Source organism: Calonectris borealis, chromosome W, assembly GCF_964195595.1.
Source record: "Calonectris borealis chromosome W, bCalBor7.hap1.2, whole genome shotgun sequence".
Lineage (NCBI taxonomy): Eukaryota > Metazoa > Chordata > Aves > Procellariiformes > Procellariidae > Calonectris > Calonectris borealis.
In genome coordinates, this window is record NC_134351.1 from 25,868,488 (window position 1) to 25,891,164 (window position 22,677).

The 22,677-nt window shown below is 49.7% G+C and overlaps 1 pseudogene; it reads right to left on the minus strand.

Annotated features, from left to right (window-relative positions):
* The window catches only part of LOC142075088 (ciliary neurotrophic factor receptor subunit alpha-like), a 202,409-nt pseudogene extending 180,815 nt beyond the window's left edge, over positions 1 to 21,594 (minus strand).
* Positions 21,595 to 22,677: the final 1,083 nt, after the last annotated feature.

Genomic DNA, 22,677 nt, shown 5'->3' on the forward strand with positions numbered 1-22,677 from the left:
GTGTCCTGTCACTGGATACCAGGGAGAAGAGATCAGCACCTCCCTCTCCACTTCCCCTCCTCAGGAAGCTGTAGAGAGCAATGAGGTCGCCTCTCAGCCTCCTTTTCTCCAAACTAGACAAGTCCAAAGTCCTTAGCCGCTCCTCATAGGACATGCCTTCCAGCCCTTTCACCAGCTTTTTTGCCCTCCTCTGGACGCATTCAAGGACCTTCACATCCTTCTTAAATTGTAGGGCCCAGAACTGCACACAATACTCAAGGTGAGGCCACACCAATGCTGAATACAGCGGGATAATCACCTCTTTTGACTGGCTGGTTATGCTGTGTTTGATGCACCCCAGGATGCGGATTGCCCTCTTGTCTGCCAGAGCACACTGCTGACTCCTACTGAGCCTGCTGTCGACCAGCACCCCCAGATTCCTTTCTGCAGGGCTGCTCTCCAGCCACTCCTCTCCCAATTTATACTTGTGCCCGGTGTTACTCCATCCCAGGTGCAGAATCTGGCATATGGACTTGTTAAATTTCATCCCATTAATCATTGCCCAATGCTCCAATCTATCCACATCCTTCTGCAAGGCAACTTGTCCCTCAAGAGAGTCAACAGCACCTCCCAGTTTGGTATCATCAGCAGACTTGCTAATTATCCTGGTTTCAGCTGGGATAGAGTTAAATTTCTTCCTAGTGCTGTGTTTTGGATTTAGTATGAGAAGAATGTTGATAACACACTGATGTTTTTAGTTGTTGCTAAGTAGTGCTTACTCTAGTCAAGGTCTTTTCAGCTTCCCATGCTCTGCCAGCAAGAAGCTGGGAGGGGGCACAGCCAGGACAGCTGACCCAAACTGGCCAAAGGGATATTCCATACCATATGATGTCATGCTCAGTATATAAACTGGGCGGAGTTGGCCAGGGGGGACCGCTGCTCAGGAACTGGTTGGGCATCGGTCGACGGGTGGTGAGCAATTGCGTTGTGCATCACTTATTTTGTATATTCTATCATTATTATTATTATTATTATTATTATTATTATTATTTCCTTTCTTTTCTGTTCTATTAAACTGTCTTTAACTCAATCCACGAATTTTACTTTTTTTTTTTCCAATTCTCTCCCCCATCCCACTGGGGGGGAGTGAGCGAGCGGCTGTGTGGTGTTTGGCTGCCTGCCGGGTTAAACCACAACAGTCCTTTTTGGCGCCCAACATGGGGCACGAAGGGTTGAGATAACAACAGATCTGACCCAAGTGTGTTAAAACAAATTTGTTATAAGCATTCATTATATTAGTTTAGTAGTCGCTGGTCACAATGTTGATTTATTTGCTCTCAAAGTTGTTGTATTTGTTCACAGAGTTGTGTTATGTAACACCTTACTTGCTGTATATACTGTTTATCAGTATTTATGTGCTGTTTATCACCTCTGGGAGGTGGATTAAGGTTATCGCTTTGCTGTATTGTGTAGCACTGGCTTATGGTATGATCAAATTATTGGTCGTGAGATCAATCTGGTATTTGTACTCAGAACTGCCATCACCTTTGTACTTTGGGAGCCATCTATCGGAAATTATTAATAATTACACCTTTAACTTTTTCTCCTCAGAGAGACAACCTATGTGGGAGACACCTTCCTCCATCTTCTCCCCCCACTCAGTGGGATGGGGGAGAGAATAGGAAAAAAAAAAGTAAAATTCGTGGGTTGAGATAAAGACAATTTAATAGAACAGAAAAGGAAGGGGAAATAATAATAATGATAAAAGAATATACAAACCAAGTGATGCACAATGCAATTGCTCACCACCCGCCGACCGATGCCCAGCCAGTTCCCAAGCAGCGGTCCCCCCCAGCCTGTGGAGAAGAATTGTGGAATCGGGAGTTTTGGCCAAGATAAGATAGGACTATCGGCCTGTGCGCTGAGAACTAGCAGATATGTACATATGCCTGAGATAAGACCTGAACACCTGGCTTAGTTATCATCTCCTCTGTAAGGAAACTGTAAACATCAAAATGAAAAAGCTCTCAGCTAGGGATGCTGCTTGCAGTCACCCTGAGTTGGCAGATGTGGAAACCAAAGAAGAATTGAATAAAGCAGAAGAGGTGGCCTAATGAGCACCAGCTGATTCAAGAGCTGAAACAGGTGAAGGAAATTGTGAGCAGACATGTGATCGTTGCTGGAAGGAAGAGAGACTGTTTTTTTCTTAGTATATAAGGGAGATGAATTGGGTGATGATAGAGAGAGGCAAAGGAGAGAGAAAGAGATGGTGGGACTGCCTTGTTATGATAAAGGATATTTTCTCCCGTATTGTAACAATAAAGGATTCTGTGCCTGTATATGTGAGGGTCTGTGCAATCATACACCACACCAGCCAAGTCCCCCAGTTTATATACTGAGCATGACGTCATATGGTATGGAATATCCCTTTGGCCAGTTCAAGTCAGCTGTCCCGGCTGTGACCCCTCCCAGCTTCTCGCTGACAGGGCATAGGAAACAGAAAAGTCCTTGACTAAGGTAAGCACTACTTAGCAACAACAAAAACATCACTGTGTTATTCTCCTGGGTTCGGCTGGGATAGAGTTAATTTTCTTCCTAGTAGCTGGAATAGTGCTGTGTTTTGGATTTAGTACAAGAAGAATGTTGATAACACACTGATGTTTTAGTTGTTGCTAAGTAGTGCTTACTCTAGTCAAGGACTTTTCAGCTTCCCATGCTCTGCCAGGTGCACAAGAAGCTGGGAGGGAGCATAGTCAGGACAGCTGACCCAACTGGCCAAAGGGGTATTCCATACCATATGACATCGTGCTCAGCATATAAAGCTGGGGGAAGAAGAAGGAAGGGGGGGACGTTCGGAGTGACGGCGTTTGTCTTCCCAAGTAACCGTTATGCGTGATGGAGCCCTGCTTTCCTGGAGGTGGCTGAACACCTGCCTGCCGATGGGAAGTAGTGAATGAATTCCTTGTTTTGCTTTGCTTGCGTGTGCGGCTTTTGCTTTCCCTATTAAACTGTCTTTATCTGAACCCAAGAGTTTTCTCACTTTTACCCTTCTGATTATCTCCCCCATCCCATTGTGGGGGGAGTGAGCGAGCGGCTGTGTGGGACTTAGTTGCTGGCTGGAGTTAAACCACGACAGTTATTGTCGTGGTTTAACCTGCCAGGCAGACAAATACCACGCAGCCGCTCACTCACTCCCCCCGCCCCCCAATGGGACGGGGAGAGAATCGGAAGGGTAAGAGTGAGAAAAACTTGTGGGTTGAGATAAAGACAGTTTAACAGAACGGAAAAAGGGAAAATAATGATAATAAATAATGATAGAATATACAAAATGAGTGATGCACAATGCAATTGCTCACCACCCGCGCTGACCGATAACCAAGTAGCAGTCGGTACTTCCTGGAACACGTCTACCATTCATATATTGAGCATGATGCCTCATGGTATGGAATACCCATTGGCCAGCTGGGCCACCTGTCCCAGCTTTGCTCCCCCGCCAGCGCCTGTTTTGTTTTGTTTTGTTTTGTTTTTAAGCTGAATGTCCTTGACTACCAGGGTACTTAGCTATACACACACACACAAATATCATTCCCTTAGTCTATGGGCCATCCCTATAAAATGTCCATTGAGTTCAATTAGTCCACGACTTTGGGCTCCATCTGTCATAACAGTCTTTCAGGGCAGGAGAGATGGTGTGTGGTGTTGGATTGTTGCATCCTGAAGCCAGTTCTCATTTCAGTATTGCTGCACTCGTCTGGTTCTATCATCATTGCACTTTGTTAAGTTTCATCAGAGTTCATTCTTCATAAATCTGGGTGATTTTTACTGCTATACCATTGATAGCAACCATAGAAATAATGATATACAATATCACATAAAAATTAACATCATACAATCCAGTTCATTGGCTATTTTCACCCAAAATCAAATCCCCTTGAGGTACAAACCGGACTTCCCCATCCTTTCGCATTACCCACCAAGGGCACTCAGGTCCTTAAGCAAAAGCAATCCCACGAATGGGTTTTCCCTTGCCAGAGGGAGGAGTAACCCAGACTGTCTTCCCCAGCATATTTCTTATGTGCATGACAGGGACTTTATCCCCCTCTACAGTACGTAAGGGTTTGGATTGGGCAGGGCCAGCTCGAGTGACAGATCCCCTAGTGTTGACTAACCAGGTGGCTTTTGCTAAATGTGTGTCCCAATGCTTGAATGTCCCACCACCCATTGCTCTCAGTGTTGTCTTTAGCAGCCCGTTGTATCGTTCGATTTTCCCAGAGGCTGGTGCATGGTAGGGGATGTGATATACCCACTCAATGCCATGCTCTTTGGCCCAGGTGTCTATGAGGGTGTTTCGGAAATGAGTCCCGTTGTCTGACTCAATTCTTTCTGGGGTGCCATGTTGCCATAGGACTTGCTTTTCAAGGCCCAGGATTGTGTTCCGGGCAATGGCATGGGGTACGGGATATGTTTCCAGCCATCCGGTGGTTGCTTCCACCATGGTGAGCACATAGCGCTTTCCTTGGCGGGTTTGTGGGACCGTGATATAATCAATCTGCCAGGCCTCCCCATATTTATATTTCACCCATCGTCCCCCATACCAAAGAGGCTTTACTTGCTTGGCTTGTTTGATTGCAGCGCATGTTTCACATTCATGGATAACCTGTACAATAGCGTCTATGGTCAAATCCACCCCTCGATCATGAGCCCATCTGTATGTTGCGTCTCTTCCTTGATGACCTGAGGTGTCATGGGCCCACTGAGCTATAAATAATTCACCCTTATGTTGCCAGTCCAGACCCACCTGAGCCACTTCAATCTTAGCAGCCTGGTCCACCTACTGGTTGTTTTGGTGTTCTTCAGTGCCCCGACTCTTGGGTACGTGAGCATCTACGTGACATATTCTTACAACCAGGTTCTCTACCCAGGCAGCAATATCTTGCCACAATGCGGCAGCCCAGATGGGTTTACCTCTGCGCTGCCAGTTGTTTTGCTTCCACTGCTGCAACCACCCCCACAGGGCATTTGCCACCATCCATGAGTCAGTATAGAGATAAAGTACTGGCCATTTTTCTCATTCAGCAATGTCCAAGGCCAGCTGGATGGCTTTCACCTCTGCAAATTGGCTCGATTCACCTTCTCTTCAGCAGTTTCTGCGACTTGGCGTATAGGACTCCATACAGCAGCCTTCCACCTCCAATGCTTTCCCACAAGGCGACAGGACCCATCAGTGAACAGGGCATATTGCTTCTCATTTTCTGGTAGTTTATTATACAGTGGGGCCTCTTCAGCACGCGTCACCTCCTCCTCTGGGGATATTCCAAAATCTTTGCCTTCTGGCCAGTCCGTGATCACTTCCAAGATGCCTGGGCGACTGGGGTTTCCTATTCGGGCCCGTTGTGTAATCAGGGAGACCCACTTACTCCACGTAGCATCGGTTGCATGATGTGTAGAGGGGACGCTCCCTTTGAACATCCAGCCCAGCACGGGCAGTCGGGGTGCCAGGAGCAGCTGTGCTTCAGTACCAACCACTTCCAAAGCAGCTCGAATCCCTTCATATGCTGCCAATATCTCCTTCTCAGTTGGAGTGTAGCGGGCCTCAGATCCTCTGTATCCCCGACTCCAGAACCCTAAGGGTCGACCTCGAGTCTCCCCTGGTGCTTTCTGCCAGAGGCTCCAGGTAGGGCCATTCTCCCCGGCTGCGGTGTAGAGCACACTCTTTACATCTTGTTCTGCCTGCACTGGCCCAAGGGCTACTGCCTGAACTATCTCCCGTTTAATTTGTTGTCGTGGTTTAACCCCAGCCGGCCACTGAGCACCACGCAGTCACTCGCTCACTCCCCCCGGGTGGGATGGGGGAGAGAAAGAAGGGTAAAAGTGAGAGAACTCGTGGGTTGAGATAAAGACAGTTTAATAAGGAAAGCAAAAGCCGCGCACGCAAGCAAAGCAAAACAAGGAATTCATTCGCTACTTCCCATTGGCAGGCAGGTCTTCAGCCATCTCCAGGAAAGCAGGGCTCCATCACGCGTAATGGTTACTTGGGAAGACAAACGCTATCACTCCGAAATTCCCCCCCTTCCTTCTTCTTCGCCCAGCCTTATATGCTGAGCATGATATCATATGGTATGGAATACCCCTTTGGCCAGCTGGGCCAGCCGTCCAGGCCACACTCCCTCCCAGCCCCCTGCGCACCTGGCAGGGCACAGGAAAATGAAAAGCCCTTGACTAGCGTAAACATTACTTAGCAACAACTATAACATCAATGTGTTATCAATATTCTCATACTACATCCAAAACACAGCACTATACCAGTTAATAGGAAGAAAATCAACTCCATCCCAGCTGAAACCAGGACATTTGTTCAAAGGCTTGTTGTTGCTCAGGGCCCCATTTCAAATAGTTCTTCTTCCTGGTCACTTGATAGAGAGGGCTTACAATCAGGCTGTAATTTGGAATATGCATTCTCCAAAAGCCCACAACGCCTAACGCGGCTTGGGTTTCTTTTTTCCTAGTTGGTGGGGACATGGCTGTTATTTTGTTGATCACATCCATTGGGATCTGACGACGTCCATCTTGCCATTTTATTCCTAAAAACTGGATCTCCTGTGTAGGTCCCTTGACCTTACTTTGTTTTATGGCAAAACCGGGCTACAGAAGAATTTGAATTATTTTCTTCCCTTTCTCAAAAACAACTTCTGCTGTGTTGTCCCATACAATGATGTCATCAATGTATTGCAGGTGTTCTGGAGCCTCACCCTGTTCCAGTGCGGTGTGGATCAGTCCATGGCAAATGGTAGGGCTGTGTTTCCACCCCTGGGGCAGTTGGTTCCAGGTGTACTGGATGCCCCTCCAAGTGAAAGCAAACTGTGGCCTGCACTCTGCCGCCAAAGGGATTGAGAAGAACGCATTAGCGATAGCAATTGTGGCGTACCACTTGGCTGCCTTTGACTCCAGTTCGTATTGGAGTTCTAGCATGTCCGGCACGGCAGCACTCAGCGGCGGCGTGACTTCGTTCAGGCCACGATAGTCTACTGTTAGTCTCCACTCTCCATTAGACTTTCGCACTGGCCATATGGGACTGTTGAAGGGTGAGCAAGTCTTGCTGATCACTCCTTGGCACTCCAGTCAACGAATCAGCTTATGGATGGGAAGCAGGGAGTCTCAGTTGGTGCGATATTGTCGCCGGTGCACCGTTGTGGTAGCGATCGGCACCTGTTGTTCTTCAATCCTCAACAACCCCACAACAGAAGGGTCCTCTGAGAGACCGGGCAAGGTAGACAGCTGTTTAATTTCCTCCGTCTCCAGGGCAGCTATACCAAAAGCCCACCAGTACCCTTTTGGGTCCTTGAAATACCCTCTCCTGAGGTAGTCTATGCCAAGGATGCACGGAGCCTCTGGGCCAGTCACAATGGGGTGCTTCTGCCACTCATTCCCGGTTAGGCTCACTTCAGCCTCCAATACAGTTAACTCTTGGGATCCCCCTGTCACTCCAGAAATACAAATGGGTTCTGCCCCTTTGTAACTTGATGGCATCAGGGTGCACTGTGCACCAGTGTCTACGAGCGCCTTATACTCCTGTGGGTCTGATGTGCCAGGCCATCGAATCCACACAGTCCAGTAAACCCAGTTGTCCCTTTCCTCCACCTGGCCGGAGGCAGGGCCCCTCTAGTTCTGGTCATAGTATCCATCTCTCACTTCTTGCAAATGCGAGTCCAGAATTTCTTCATCGCAATTACAATCCAAAGTAAGATCAGCCCTTCTACTCTGTCTGGGGAACTGTTCACTGGAAACTGGACCGTCGTGAGACAGGTTTTTCCTGAAAACTGGAGCAGCATTTTTCCTGGGAGAACCCCCTTGTGTCATTGTTTTTCCTTGCAACTCACGTACACGCGCCTCTAGGATGAAGGTAGGTTTTCCATCCCACTGCCTCATGTCCTCTCCGTGGTCACGCAGGTAAAACCACAGGGTGCCCTGGGGTGTGTACTTTCTATATCCTCTCTCTTGAGGAGAAAAACGCTGACTCCTAATGGCTGAGATACTGGTCCGTACAGGTGGAGAATAGGACATACCCTCTTTGAGTTTCTGGACCTCCCCGGACAGTTTCTCCACAGCCGAGACAAGGGAGGAGGAGACAGTTTCTTCGTATTCCCGGAGATTGCTAACCACAACATCCACCGTTGGTGCTTCTTCCTCTTTCCAGGACAGTACTGCCAACGAATTGGCATATGACGCTGGTGCGCTCCGTACCAACTTCCGCCACATGGGTCACGTGCACTGGACGTCATCTGGATCTTTGGGTGTTTGGTCGTTGTCCAGGTCACTATAAACCACCTCCAGCACGCCTAATTCTCTCAGGTATTGGATACCTCTCTCCATAGTGGTCCATTTGCCTAGGCGATATATAACATCTTCCTTGAAGGGATACCTTTCCTTTACGCCTGACAGCAGTCGCCTCCAGAGGCTGAGGGCCTGTGCCCCTTTTCCAGTTGCTTTGTCAATGCCCCGTTCCTTAGAAAGGGATCCCAGCTGTTTGGTTTCCTTCCCCTCTAATTCCAGGCTACTGGCCCCATTATCCCAGCATCGGAGCAGCCAGGCAACAATATGCTCGCCTGGACGACGGCTGAAATCTCTCTGCATATCTTGCAAGTCACCCAGGGATAGGGATCGGGTGGTTTCCGTCTCATTTATGAGTTCTTCCTCTTCCTCCTCCCCTCCTCGTGATGGCCCTGCTTTTCCATCATCCCTTTCTAAACGACCTGACTTCCGCTCAAAGATTTCTTCTTCTGTACAGGGGCAATGGATACCAGCAAGGGTTGGTCCTCTGGTTCAGCTGTAGTACCTGTTGCTGGGGTTTGGGTAGCTGCAGTGCTTGTCATGGGGGTTGGAGTAACTGTAGTGACTGTTGCCGGGGTTTGAGTGGCTGCAGTGCCTGTGACAGGGGTTGGGGTACCCGCGCTGTCTGTTGCCGAGGTTTGAGTAGCCACAGTGCCTGTCGCAGGGGTTGGAGTAACTGCCGTGACTTTTGCTGGGGTTTGAGTAGCCATAGTGCCTGTCGCAGGGGTTGGAGAAGCTACAGTGCCTGTCGCGGGGGTTTGAGTAGCCACAGTGGTTGTTGTGGGGGTTGAAGTAGCTACAGTGCCTGTCGTGGGGGTTTGAGTAGTCACCGTGTCTGTTGCCGGGGTTGATCTCTGGACAGTATTCCTGAATAGTTGTTTAACTCTAAACACAGCCTGAACCGCATTCAGGAGACACAGCAATATGAACATGCTTGTTTGAACATCCCAAGGATATTCAAAATTCTCAGGGAATATTGTGGACGTCTTCATGAAGAGGATAGAAGAAAAAGGAGTTTCTGAAGATATGGAAGGGAAGGTGAACAAGTGGGAGAAAGTGTCCCATCCTGTCTCCCCACTAAATTCCTTCTCCGAGGTGAAGACGTAAAAAGTGTAATTATTAATAGTTTCCAAAAGATAGCTCCCGAAGAACAGGAATGACAGCAGTGCTGAATACAGGCTCGTGACCAATAATTTTATCATAAAATAAAGCCAGGTCACACAGTATAGCAAAGCGATGACCTTAATCCATTTCCCAGAGATGACCAACCCCACATAAAAACTGATAATCAGCAGTATAGACAGCCAGTAAGGTGCTAAATACCAAAACTCCAAGAACAGTTCCAACAACTCTGAGAGCAAATAAACCAACATTGTGACCAGCGAGTACTAAACTGATATAATGAATGCTTATAACAAATTTGTTTTAACCCGTTCGGGTCAGGTGTGTCGTTATCTCAACCCTTCATGCCCCACGTTGGGTGCCAAAAAGGACTGTTGTGGTTTAACCTGGCAGGCAGCCAAATACCACGCAGCCACTCGCTCACTCCCCCCCACCCCCCAGTGGGACGGGGAGAGAATCGGAAGGGTAAGAGTGAGAAAAACTCATGGGTTGAGATAAAGACAGTTTAATAGAACAGAAAAGGGAAAATAATGATAATGATAGAATATACAAAATGAGAGATGCACAATGCAATTGCTCACCACCCGAGCTGACCGATAACCAAGTAGCGATCGTTACTTCCTGGAACACGCCTACCATTCATATACTGAGCATGACATCACATGGTATGGAATACCCCGTTGGCCAGCTGGGCCAGCTGTCTCAGCTTTGCTCCCTCCCAACGCTTGTTTTGTTTTGTTTTTTTTTTTTTCTTTTGCTGACTGTCCTTGACTAGCAGGGAACTTAGCAACAACTGAAAACATCAGTGTGTTATCAACATTCTTCTCATACTAAATCCAAAACACAGCACTAGGAAGAAATTTAACTCTATCCCAGCCGAAACCAGGACACTTATGGTGCGTTCAACTCCTGCATCCAAATCGTTGATAAAAATATTGAACACAACTGGCCCTAGAATTGAACCCTGAGGAACACGGCTGGTGACTGGTCGCCAGCCAGATGTAGCCCCATTCGCTACAACCCTTGAGCCCTGTCATTCAGCCAGTCCTTCACCCAGCGCACCGTGAACCCACTTATCCCACAGTTGGACAACTTGTCCGGAAGGATGCTGTGAGGGACAGTATCAAAAGCCTTACTAAAATCCAGAAAAACTACATCCACCACCTTCCCTTTATCCACTAGGCAGGTGACCTTATCATAGAAGGATATCAAATTAGTTAGGCAGGACTTTCCCTTTGTGAACCCATGTTGACTGCGCCTGATGATTGCATTGTCCTTTAAATGCCTTTCAGTAGCACCCAGTATGATCTTCTCCATAATTTTTCCAGGTACTGAGGTTAGACTAACAGGGCTGTAGTTTCCTGGGTCTTCCCTTACGCCCTTCTTGTAAATTGGAATAACATTGGCTAGGTTCCAGTCAGCAGGGACCTCCCCAGACTCCCAAGACCTTTGGTAGATGACCGAGAGGGGTCCTGCCGTAACATCCGCTAGCTCCTTCAGTACTCTGGGATGAATCCCATCCGGCCCCATGGACCTGTGAACATTCAGCTGATACAGCTGGTCCCTTACAATTTCAGTGTCCACAAATGGAAAGTCACTGTTCCCACACTCGTGGTCCTCTGACTCAGGGGACCAGGCAGCCCAAGGTCTATCAGTATTATTAAAGACTGAGGCAAAAAATGCACTGAATGCCTCTGCTTTTTCTTCATCCCTATTAGTCAGGTGACCATCTTCAACAAGTATCAATCTAATCTTTTCCTTAGACCTCCTCTTGCTATTAATATACTTTAAAAAGCCTTTCTTGTTGTCTGACACAACACTGGCCAGTTTCAACTCTAACTTAGCTTTGGCCTTTCGTGTCTTCTCCCTGCATATGCAAACCACGGCTCTGTACTTTTCCTGCGAAGCCTGACCTCGCTTCCAGAGATCATACAGTTTCTTTTTCCTCTTGAGCTCCATGAGGAGTTCCCTGTTCAGCCAAGCTGGCCTTCTGCCCCACTTGCTTGACTTTCAACACAGTGGAATTGCCTGCTCCCGTGCTTCTAAAAGGTGATTCTTAAAGACTGACCAGCACTCATGGACTCCTAAGCCCTCAAAAGCAGATTCCCAGGGGACACTGCTAAGGCACTCCCTGAATAGCTTAACGTTTGCTCTCTTGAAATCCAGGGTAGCAACTCTGATGACCTTTTTTCTCATTACACCAAAAATTTTAAACTCAACCATTTCATGATCACTGTGGCCAAGACAGCCACCTACCATCACATCTCCCACAAGTCCTTCTCTATTCACAAACAACAAGTCTAGGAGGGCATCTTTCCTAGTTGGCTCACTGAGTACTTGTGACAAGAAGTTATCTTCAACAAACTTCAGGAATTTCCCAGGCTTGCTTGTCACAGCAGTATGGTATTCCCATTTCATGTCTGGGAAGTTGAAGTCTCCTATAAGGACAAGGGCTACCGATCCAGAGATTTCTCCTAATTGCCTATAGAATAACTCATCAGTGCTTACATCCTGGCTGGGCAATTGGTAGTAGACACCCACTACAACATCTCCTATGTTTTCCATCCCCCTAATCCTCACCCAGAGGCTCTCAACCACATCATCCCTAACTGTAAGGGCTGCACAGTCAAACCTGTCCCTTACATACAGTGCCACTCCTCCACCTCGCCTGCCCTGCCTATCCCTCCTGAACAGCCTGTAGCCCTCCATTCCAGCACTCCAGTTGTTTGACTCGTTCCACCAAGTCTCACTAATACCAATGACATCATAGCTCTGGGAACTGACCAACACTTCCAGTTCATCCTGTTTGTTTCTCATACTGCGTGCGTAGGTGTACAAGCATTTCAGATATGCTCCTGAGCCCTCAATGCTCCCTGGAACAGCGTAAATGTTCCCACTAGCATTGCCACCCTCAGGCAATGCCATGCCAACCCTTGGCTTACCTACTGCAATCCTGTTGGTATCCCCTTCCCCCACTGATTCTAGTTTAAAGCCCTCTCGATCAATCCCGCCAGCTTACGTCTAAAGATGCGTTTCCCCCATTGGGACAGGTGGATCCTATCAGGCCCCAGCATACCTTGTGCCTCAAAGACTCTTTCATGGTTTAAAAACCCAAAGTTTTGGCAGAGGCACCAAGCTTCTATTCTATTCTAATGTTGTTTCTTGTCTGAATCTAAACATCAGCTCTTTCCCGACTGTGCTGTTCCCCTCACCCGCACCCTGCACCGGGGACAAAGAGGCCAACGGAGGCACAAAATGGAGGGGACAAGAAGATGAGCCAGGAGAGGTGACAGCAAGTGGCAGCAAGGGAGAGCGCATTTGCGACAGGGGAGATCAAAGACACCGGAGCCAAGCGCAGGTTCCCATGCATGAGGGGGGCTGGCACATCCCTGCTGAGCCACTCCGGCTCAATCAATCCATCAGTTTGAGCAGAGTTGGTTGTCTGAGTTGAGAAAGGGTGCTGGCTACTCCCCTGGATGATGACAACTGGGATGCGAAGGCCATGCCATCCCCAGGCAGGAGCCCAGAGCCTCCCTGGCACCTGAAGCCTTTCCTCTCGCTCCATCCTGCAAGGGGGACCACCTTCAAAATCCCTTCTCTCCATCCAGCCCTAGGTCTGCTGAGATGGACCTTAGAGGCCCCCCCCCCAAAATGAGACTGACCCAAAATCAGGCAGCATTGCTGGACAACCTCCCTCCAGGGCTGCAAGTGCACAGGCTGAAAGAGGGGAGCAGAGGGCTGCACCCTCTCACTGCTGTACACACACACTATACATCCCTTCCTACTCCCAGCCCTCAGGCTGGACCACTCCTCACCATACACCAAGATCAATCAGCATCTCTCCCCTCAGAAGCCATCTCCACCATCATTGTCTTTCCTCATCCACTCTTGTAAACAGGGATTAGGAGCAGAGACACCAGGCTGAGCCTTTGCTGCAGATTAACCTGCACATTTTCCTAAGTGACAACACAAGTGCCAGACATCTGTCCTTGCCCTGTGACAGGCCTCAAACATGCTTCTTTATGTTGCTGTAAGATTTTCAGAGAGATGCTATGAGCCATGCTCCTCTGCCTGACCTTAGCAAGCTGTCCCAGGTGCTGCTCAGTGCTTTCCTCCTTGTGCAAGGAAACAGAAATGTTCTCCTGTGTCCCTGCAAGTCGACAGAGACAGGAGCTGCTGTGCTACCTGCTGGCATTAGGGGAAAGATCAGCACCAGAGAACTGCCCCAGCCCAAGGGGGAGAGGATTACACCCAAAGCCCCCATGGGACTTGTCTGGCCTGCTTGGCAGCAGGTATGCAAGATTCACCGCATGGCTATGCTGAGCGGAGGAAGGATGCTCCCAGCCCAGGGAAGGTACAACCAAGCCCTAGTCTGCAGCCCAACTGCCCAGGTGCTCTAGCTTCTTGCCCCAAACCAGGAGACCCTTTGGCAGAGCCACACGCTCAGGAAGACAATGCCTCTGCAAGTGTTAGAGACAGGGCTGCTTTTGTTTACAGGCCACTGGCAACGGTGCTGCACACCCCACATCCTCCTCCAGCCAGGAGCGAGCTCCAAGAAAGGAAATTACATGATCCAGAAGGTTTGATGGAATGAGCCTGTTGGGCTGCTTGAAGATAGCTATTAATGGAGAGCTTTCTCTAATTGCTTTTGTATAATCTGGGGCTGCTAGGTGGAAGTTGGTAATAAATGAAATCCAATTACATTTTCTCTCAATATTTATTTTAAGTAGAATTCATCAGCTGATGAGGGGCCCCTCAAGGTAATGGCTCATGAGCTAGTGGAAGGCACTTTATTATTATTATTATCCCCACTTGGGGAAGCAGATAATTCAGTTCCCCAGCACATGCTGACTGTTCCCACTACATCATGTCAAGAGCGACAGGTCCCAGGACAGAGAGGATCCCGCAGGGTGCTTGCAGGGTGCCCAGCACCCACGCTGTCCTTCCAAGCAGGATCCCTGCTCCGACTGCTGGAGTCCTAATGAGCACAAGGGGTGATCGAACTTCAGCTTCAGTGTGCCAGCCAAAATGGAGATGGATCTACAGTACACGGCTTGCATGGTGTGCTCCAGACAAATGCAGCGGGGATTAGTCCCACTGGGGCTGCAGCAAGAATCAGTCTCAGTCCATGCCTGCTCCCCTGGAGGCTGCAGAATTTGGTGCCAGCACTGCTTCCCTGGGATGGGTCTCTGTATGGGGCTCACAGACTTTGGGCTCAGTACAGGACTACAACTGAACAGGCTGTGAACACCAGCAACTCTGATCCATCACACCCAGCCCTGTGCTCCAGCCCATACATAAGGACCAGCCTTATATTGCTCTGCAACAAGGCACCCTCAACCACCAGTTGCTGGTGGTATAGACCCAGTGCTCCTACAAACGCTGCACAGCAAGGCCACCAAAAGCATCGGTCTTGCATGGAGGTGCCCAGCCAAGCCTCATGCCACCGTTTGCACGGTGGTGCCAGCAGGCAAGGCATGCCAGGGACATCCGGTGCTGGCACTGCTGTGAGGTACTCTGGCTACTGAGGGGGGTTTGCTGGAAGCCCTGGCACTGCTGGAGCGCAGATCCCAGGCCCTGGCACATGATCCCTTCTTTGGGGTGTGGGAGGCAGCAAAACCCAGCACAGATCGGGAGGAGTTGCTCCGAGTACGAGGTCTCTGCTTGGCCAGCATCCCTGTGGAGCAGGGGTGGCCACTGCAGCGCAAGCCCCTTCCTCCTCCTCCCTCCACATCAAAAAGCAGCAATGGGATTGGGGTTTGCTGGGTAATCGTGGGGTCCGATGCAGGATCACTGCCCTTTTGCTGGAGCCCACAGCAAGGGCTCCTCCGGTGCAAGCAGGCAGGATACCTCGGGGATCTCACATTTGGCTGCTGGGCTTTTCTCTACCCCTCTTCTCATCCAGATATTGACTGACATATGCCCCCCACTCCCATACTGTCCTGGTTTCGGCTGGGATAGAGTTAAATTTCTTCCTAGTGCTGTGTTTTGGATTTAGTATGAGAAGAAAGTTGATAACACACTGATGTTTTCAGTTGTTGCTAAGTACCCTGCTAGTCAAGGACATTCAGCTTAAAAAAAAAAAAAAAAAAACAAACCACAAAACAAAACAGGTGCTGGGGGGGAGCAAAGCCGGGACAGCTGGCCCAGCTGGCCAATGGGATATTCCATACCATGTGACGTCATGCTCAGTATATGAATGGTAGGCGTGTTCCAGGAAGTAGCGATTGCTACTTGGTTATCGGTCAGCACGGGTGATGAGCAATTGCATTGTGCATCACTCATTTTGTATATTCTATCATTATCGTTATTATTTTCCCTTTTCTGTTCTATTAAACTGTCTTTATCTCAACCCACAAGTTTTTCTCACTCTTACCCTTCCGATTCTCTCCCTGTCCCACTGGGGGGTGGGGGGGGGGGAGTGAGCGAGCGGCTGTGTGGTATTTGGCTGCCTGTCAGGTTAAACCACAACACAAACCCAGAGCCAACAGCCACGGCTTGCCCAGTTTTCACTACCATCTTGTCATACAAGCAATTTATCACCCACCAGTGAGCGCTTGTTACAGATGACAGACTCCAGTGTCCATTAATTAATGGGAAATATTTAGAGAGGCATATACACATGCACAAATCTGTCCGAGCGGTTTCCTACAGCACCTACCATGGGCATATCCACACACTGCAACAGCAAGCACAGGCTTCGGGAGCCGTGGCAGATGTAGCGAGCAGAAGTCAGGATCAAAACAAGGAAGAATCAACACTACAGGGTGATAGAGAAGCATGGTTTTATTCCTGAATTAGTAAGAAACTACTCAGTTTAAGGGATCAAAAAAGGACCGTGATTTAAGAACATGGGGGCAAGCAAGCCATGCCCCAGCTGCTGAGTCTTTGGGGTGAAGGTTACTCCATAGGACACCTCCAAAGGACTCATGCACTCTTTTGCTGCGGAAACAGCTAATGCTTTGCCTAACTTTGCATGGGGGATGAGCTGTTGTTGGCTGCAATGTTCCCCCCAAGCCTCCCACGGGTCCAGCGAGGCAGGAGAAGCCCGGTCCCCCGGCACGGGAGCAAACCCAGGGTGTGAGAGCTGCCCCTCCACAGCCTTATGCATCCCAGCCCCCAGCTTAGCAGCACTGAACAAAACCCCGCCAGCACCTGAGCCTTCACATCGCTGGGTGAACTAAAAAATAAATGAAGTATGGGTTCACAGCAAGTCAGCGCCAGGTTTAAGTACCACATTTTGCTGCAGAAGCCAGGCACAGAGGGTGAGGAAAAAGGGTTTCAGAGGGCTCTCTGAAACTCATCTGGCTTTTTGATTTTGGAAGCAAACCTAAAACCGGTTTGAAAGGAGATCTAAACATGATGTCAAAACCCAGTGCTTGATCTTTTTCACAACTGGGCTTTCACTTTCTTCAGCTGAGGTTATTCGCCAAGCACAACACAGAAACACAAGCTATTCCTGTTGATCCTAAACTATTTTTCACCAAATAAACCATTCATCTGAAATCTTTTTACCCAGCTCTGCTGTAGGAGAAGCTATCTGCTCACGGCAGCCCAAGATTTATGCTCAAATGAGCATTTGCGGGTAACAGACAGACTAGATTCGTGGTGAAATGAATCATCAATAAATCAGTCAATCACTTCTCCTGCCCTCAGGGCAGGGCTGAAGTCTTGAGTAACTACTCAAGACTTTTTGTCAACCTTTACTCCAGCAAAGTCTGGGTAAGAGATCTCAGGATTTAGCCTATTGATTGCTTATTATTGTTTGTGATGCCCTGCATGTGTTAGACATGCTCCCTTCAAGCAACATTAAATACCTGGTTTATGGCATTGGGATTCAAGGGAAATTATCTTTTACAAGCACCAGAATAGACAAGTCAAATTGCCTTATGCAATGGTCCATTGTGGTGCAAGGGTGACCTGAACCCCCTCCGTCTTGCTGCCAGGGAGGGTGGGCGCACAGCAGTGCTCGCTCTCCCTTGGGCTGATGTAGCGAGCCCCAAGGCTGTAGCACATTTCTGCTAGTTAAATACTATTTTGGCTGTGGCTCCAGAGCCTCTACGGCTCTCGGATCCCTCCAGTAGTGTTTTGTCTCAAGAACAATAGAGTGACAGCTCGCCAGCAGCTTTGAGTAGTATCCCCAGCTCAAAGGCAGCTTTAATACCTCCACCAATCTCAAGCCTTTCAGTTTTTACATTCGTTTGGGGTTAAACTGATCTAACTTGGGTGAGTGGGCGCAGACGGAGTCGCTCGAAACCGAAGCACGTCACAGCAGGGCTGCCACAGATGCTCGGCAGCAAAGTGGACGCCCCTCCAGCCAAGGACCAGTGCTTGTCCCCCATGTGCCATCATGTATATTGAATGTATTAATATAGATGGACATAAGTGACCCTCCTGTCCCACCAAAGGGCAAGCCTGGGACATTTCCCGCCTGCCCTGCCCCCCCCCCGCCACCATAAAGCAAGGAAATACAGCAACCATTTTCAAGGTTTCTCTTATTAACCCTCTGAATGCTGCCCTCCCCCCCCCCCCCAGCACTTCCTTCCCTCTACCAAGGAGGCAGAAAAATCAATGCCACTAGCCTTCAGCCTCCAGATCCAAGCCTGATGTCCAAGCAAAGCCAGGAGATGGCCTGACCATCCCTGCAGCACATAGTCAGAGCACTGAAAACCAAGCTGAGAAAACAAGATTGAAAAAAAAAAAACCAACAAAACCCCAAACAAACAACAGAAAAACACCTACTCTCATGGGAGTCCTGGTGCTCCCTAGATTTGCCCAGAGGGGCCTCGACTCTAGAACTGCTGGTGCTGCAGTTGGGATGACAAGACCTCAGCCAGCCAGAGATGAGCAGCTGCTGCTTCCCACCTCTGCAGAGCTGGATCCATCCGCCCTGTATGATTGGGCCACTCCAGGGTTTTGCTGTCTGCTGGTGCGGAGGCAAGCACAGGGACCATCCTCACCCCCGGGCACCCCTACCATGGGCTGAATGCAGCAAGGGATGAAGGGTGCTTAGAAGGAAGATAAAGTCTCGCTTTCTAAGGGTGCTTCTCCTTGCCAGCACCACCCCAGCACCCAGGGAAAAACTCCCAGCAACTAAAAACCTGCAATTCCCCCAGCAAAAAGCAGCCTGCAGAAGCACCTAGCAACTCAGGGGTGGGGAGGAAAAAAAATTAGAGGATTTACAGCATCCAAACTCGGACCACCGGCCACTCTCCAGACACCGCGACGTGTCTAAAGGGAAAAATAATAAAATGGACATTGCTAAGAGGTGCCATTATCACTGCAGTCTTCCTCCCTGACAAACAGCTTCATTGGTGCTGAGTAAACACGACCCTGGGAGCACCACGGCTATTGAAGGTATCCAGGTGTGTGCAGCTGAGCCCCTCACTCCTCTTCCCACCCAGAGGTGGGATCCTGCCCATCTCCATTGCAGATGAACGGCTGCTCCAGCAGATCCCCACCAGCACCTGCTCCCCTTGGGGGTGAAGGGGGGCCTGTGAGGAGGCAGGATCCACACTGCCGCCACCCCCCCAATGCAGTGGGTCCCCGCTTTACACAGCCAAATGTCCACCTCCATGCTGACAGCAGTTCCCCATGGCTCACAGTCAGGACTCAGTGGGGCAGCTCCCACCCCAGGCAAATGCGCCCCACATTTGCATCCCCGTGATCCCCAGCTCTAAGGCACAGAGCATCTGGCATCCACCATCGTGGTGCTCCAGGAGCCACGAGACCCACAGCAGCCATGACGCTATCCGAACTGGTTTCAGAGGGAGTACAGCCCCTCTTGCTGATGGTTATTTCTTTTAATTGGAAGACACTGCTTTCCTCCATTAGAGCCCTTATTTACTGAATGATCATCTCTGTCACGCTGCAGCTCAGCATCCCAGGCTAGCTGTGAAAAGCCACCTCCAGCACTACTGCTGCCTCTCTCTGTTGAAAGCCCATATGTGGTTTTGTAACAAAGGTATTTGCTTCCTGTCTTACCCACTCGTCAAAGGAATACATGAGCGAAGCTAAGCAGCACCCTGGAGACAGACTAAAACCAAGCAGAGAGCAAGGGATGCTCAGAGCGCTCTGCAGGAACCGTGCAGACGAACACATTATGAACACCCCAGGGAGGAGAAATCTCCCTTCTCCCAGGCTTGGGAATGGCACACAGCCAGAAGCCATCATGCAACTATTCTGCACCTGATCAAGAGGACATGTAAAAAAAAACAAAGTCAGGTCTTGGCCCCCAAACCTGCCTATGGACAACTTCTTCCCTGCTGCAGTCACAATCCACCAAAGCCTGAAAAAGTGCTGGTTGGGAAAACTCCAGCCCACTGCCATGGCGTGGTGCAGGGCTTGGGCATAGGGACACTCATCCCGTGCCAGCGTGGGTCCTGGCAGGCAGCAAGCCCCACATGAGCCAGCTGCCTGCCCTGGCAGCAAAGGGGGCCAACAGCACTCTGGGCTGCAGGAGCAGTGGCACAGCCAGGAGGTCATGCAGCATTCAGACCACATCAAGATACTGCTTCTAGTTTTGGGAGCCCCAATACAAGACACGTGTTGATTATCTGGAGCAAATTCAGTGGAGGCCACTGTGATGGCCAGGGGATTTGAGAAGACTGAGCCAGGCTCTTCGCAGTGACACATAGCAAGAAGATGAGTGACAGCAGGCAGTAGCTGAAACAAAAGGTTCCCACTGGATGCAAGGAGAAACATTTTCCCCCTCGAGAGCCCACCAGCAACCGGAACAGATGCTACCACCGGGCAATGCTGAAGGCAGGGTTTTGCTGCTGCAGAGCATCCCTGCATGCCCAGACCCCAGCCCGCTCCCCACTGCAGCTGTCAGGTGCTGCCCACCCCTGCGGTCCCTTAACCTTGAGCTTTTAACTCCAGAGCCCACATCCAGCCTTGCACACAGGGAGCATTTCTGTCCTTGCCTGTGGCTCAGAGGATACAGTACTCGGTCAATCCAGGGTGAATGGGGCTGCAAAACACCCCTGGGAGGCACGATGTGGGGGGAGAGGGCAGCGGAGTTGCATAGGGAGAATTCATGACACTTCATGTTGTTTTGGCCAACAGTTTCCCCTCTTCAGTGTAAGCTATTGCTTTGCTTTTCCAAGATCAATGTAATTAAAGCGATGCAGTTTTAGCTAAGTGGGAGGCTGCACTCGTCAAACAGTGACAATTCCCACTTAAGATGTCCTTGCCTGGAATTTAGGGACTTGTTAAATTTTAATTCTTCATTTTCATTTCTCAAGCACAGCACCAGTGAGCACCAGCTTGCCCAGCCCTCAGCACGGCTCTGCAGGGGCTGCATCCCCAAATGGGGCAGCCCCATCCACGAGCCCCTCCCTGCTCCAACGAGGTCCCCGTGGCTTGGAGATGACCCCAAACCTCTCCTCAAGCAATGCTGTGTTATCACTGCCCCATACAAAGCACATATGCACCAGGTCTCAGAGGTGAGGCATCCCCTCGACCATGGCTGGTGATAGTGGTGGTCTCCCAAGGGGATGCAGCCATGCAGCCTTTTTGGCAGAGCCAAGCCTGGGGAAGTTTGGCACATCTGAGATGCTGCACCCCCCTGTGCAGGAAAGCAGAAAGAGCATCCAGCAGGCATGAGAGATTGAAGTTGTGCTCATCTATGAGAGGTGGCACCTCACCTCCCATCACAAAGCAGGGCTGGGTGACACTTACCTGCTCCAGAGTGGTTCAGTCACCATGGGACCTCTGCTACCCCAGTTAGATTACACATCCCCGAGCTGCCAGAAGGGCTTTCAAGCAGGAGGGCTCTCTATGGAGAAGCCTCCTGTGTGCAGCCCATAACATGTGCGTTTTCCAAGCTGTTCATCCAAACCCAACCCTCTGCAAACTAAATAATTGCTGTCAGCATCTGCCCTGTTTACACAGCAGCCATGGGGCTGCTCACACACTGAAGCCAGGAGCAGCCTTTTGCCACACTTTAATAAAACCCATCCTAGCTAAAAGACACATGGGCTGCAGCCCCACCACAGCCAGGCAGCCCAGAGCACACCAACCAAGGACAAACTGGGTAAGCAAGTGCTTTAACCCACCTCTTACCTCTCCACCAGTCCAGAGTCCTTGGGGTGTCCCCAGTTTCTCATCAACATCTAGGGGATTCTTCTGGCTGCTTGACCAACTCTCGCTACTCAGACCTGGGATTTTCTTCAACAAAACAGAAGAGACAACCTGTCAGGTTACCAGGCGGAGCTCTGCCATCACTTTGGGTTTAGAAAACAACCAAGGGAGGGGGGCATCTGTTTTCCAGCCCTGACAGCTGGGGGTAACTGGTGTCAACATGAAGCTAGTTTAGATGAAGAGCCCTCCCACATGAGCATCATAGTCCAGCCCCAAAGCATGCATTTGCTTAATTATTTCAATTTAGAGACATGAAAGGAGAGAGGTGGAAAAAAAAATACAGCAGCTTGGGGCATCTCTGATCTTCTTTAGAGACAGACAGCAACGCTCCCCAGCCAAAACAGCATAGCAGCACTAAAATGTCAGCCCAGCACCAAGGTATTTGCCCATGAGGTCTTGCGCTGCCTAAGCCCTAATCCTGCAAAGCCTCACACATGTTAAACTGTGCACAGAGAAGCCAATCCGACCGAACCCGGGAGTGTGAAGAGGAAAGCATGCATGTACGGCTTTGCAGCACGGACACCAAGGACTGGAAATGGGAGAGAGACTTTCTGTGCTACGTCTGACATGCTGCCTAGCGAGATGGAGTCTGAGGCATTACTGTAACCAGCGGTGCCTTCAGTTATAGCAGCAAATATGCTTTTTGTGTTAGACAAATTATCAGCCGAGATCTGTGTTCATTATCTAACTCCTGTGGCTGAGCTTGTGTTGTTCCCCCCCTCCTTTTTAAACGCTTTGAGGAAAAAAAGTCTTATGGTTCTGCATTATTAAAAATGAAAAATAGAAGAAGCCAAACTCCACTGGCAAGAGGAAAGTCTGGGAGTCGCTCCTGTGGAGATACTTTCCCAAGGGTGACAGTGACTCCAAGCCTGGAACACCACATGCTTTAATTAGCACCCAATCCCAAGCTGACAAGCTCTGCTAGAGCCCTCCCTGAGACCCCATCCAAAGCCCGGGCAAGTCAGCAGGAGGATACTACAGAAACCCAAACTACAACCCCCATCCACCCCCCAGTCACCTACAAAACCTAAACAGATACATAACCACTCCTCCCCAAACTCTGCTGGGCACCTGATGGAAACACTCTCATTTGCAAAGCGCTGG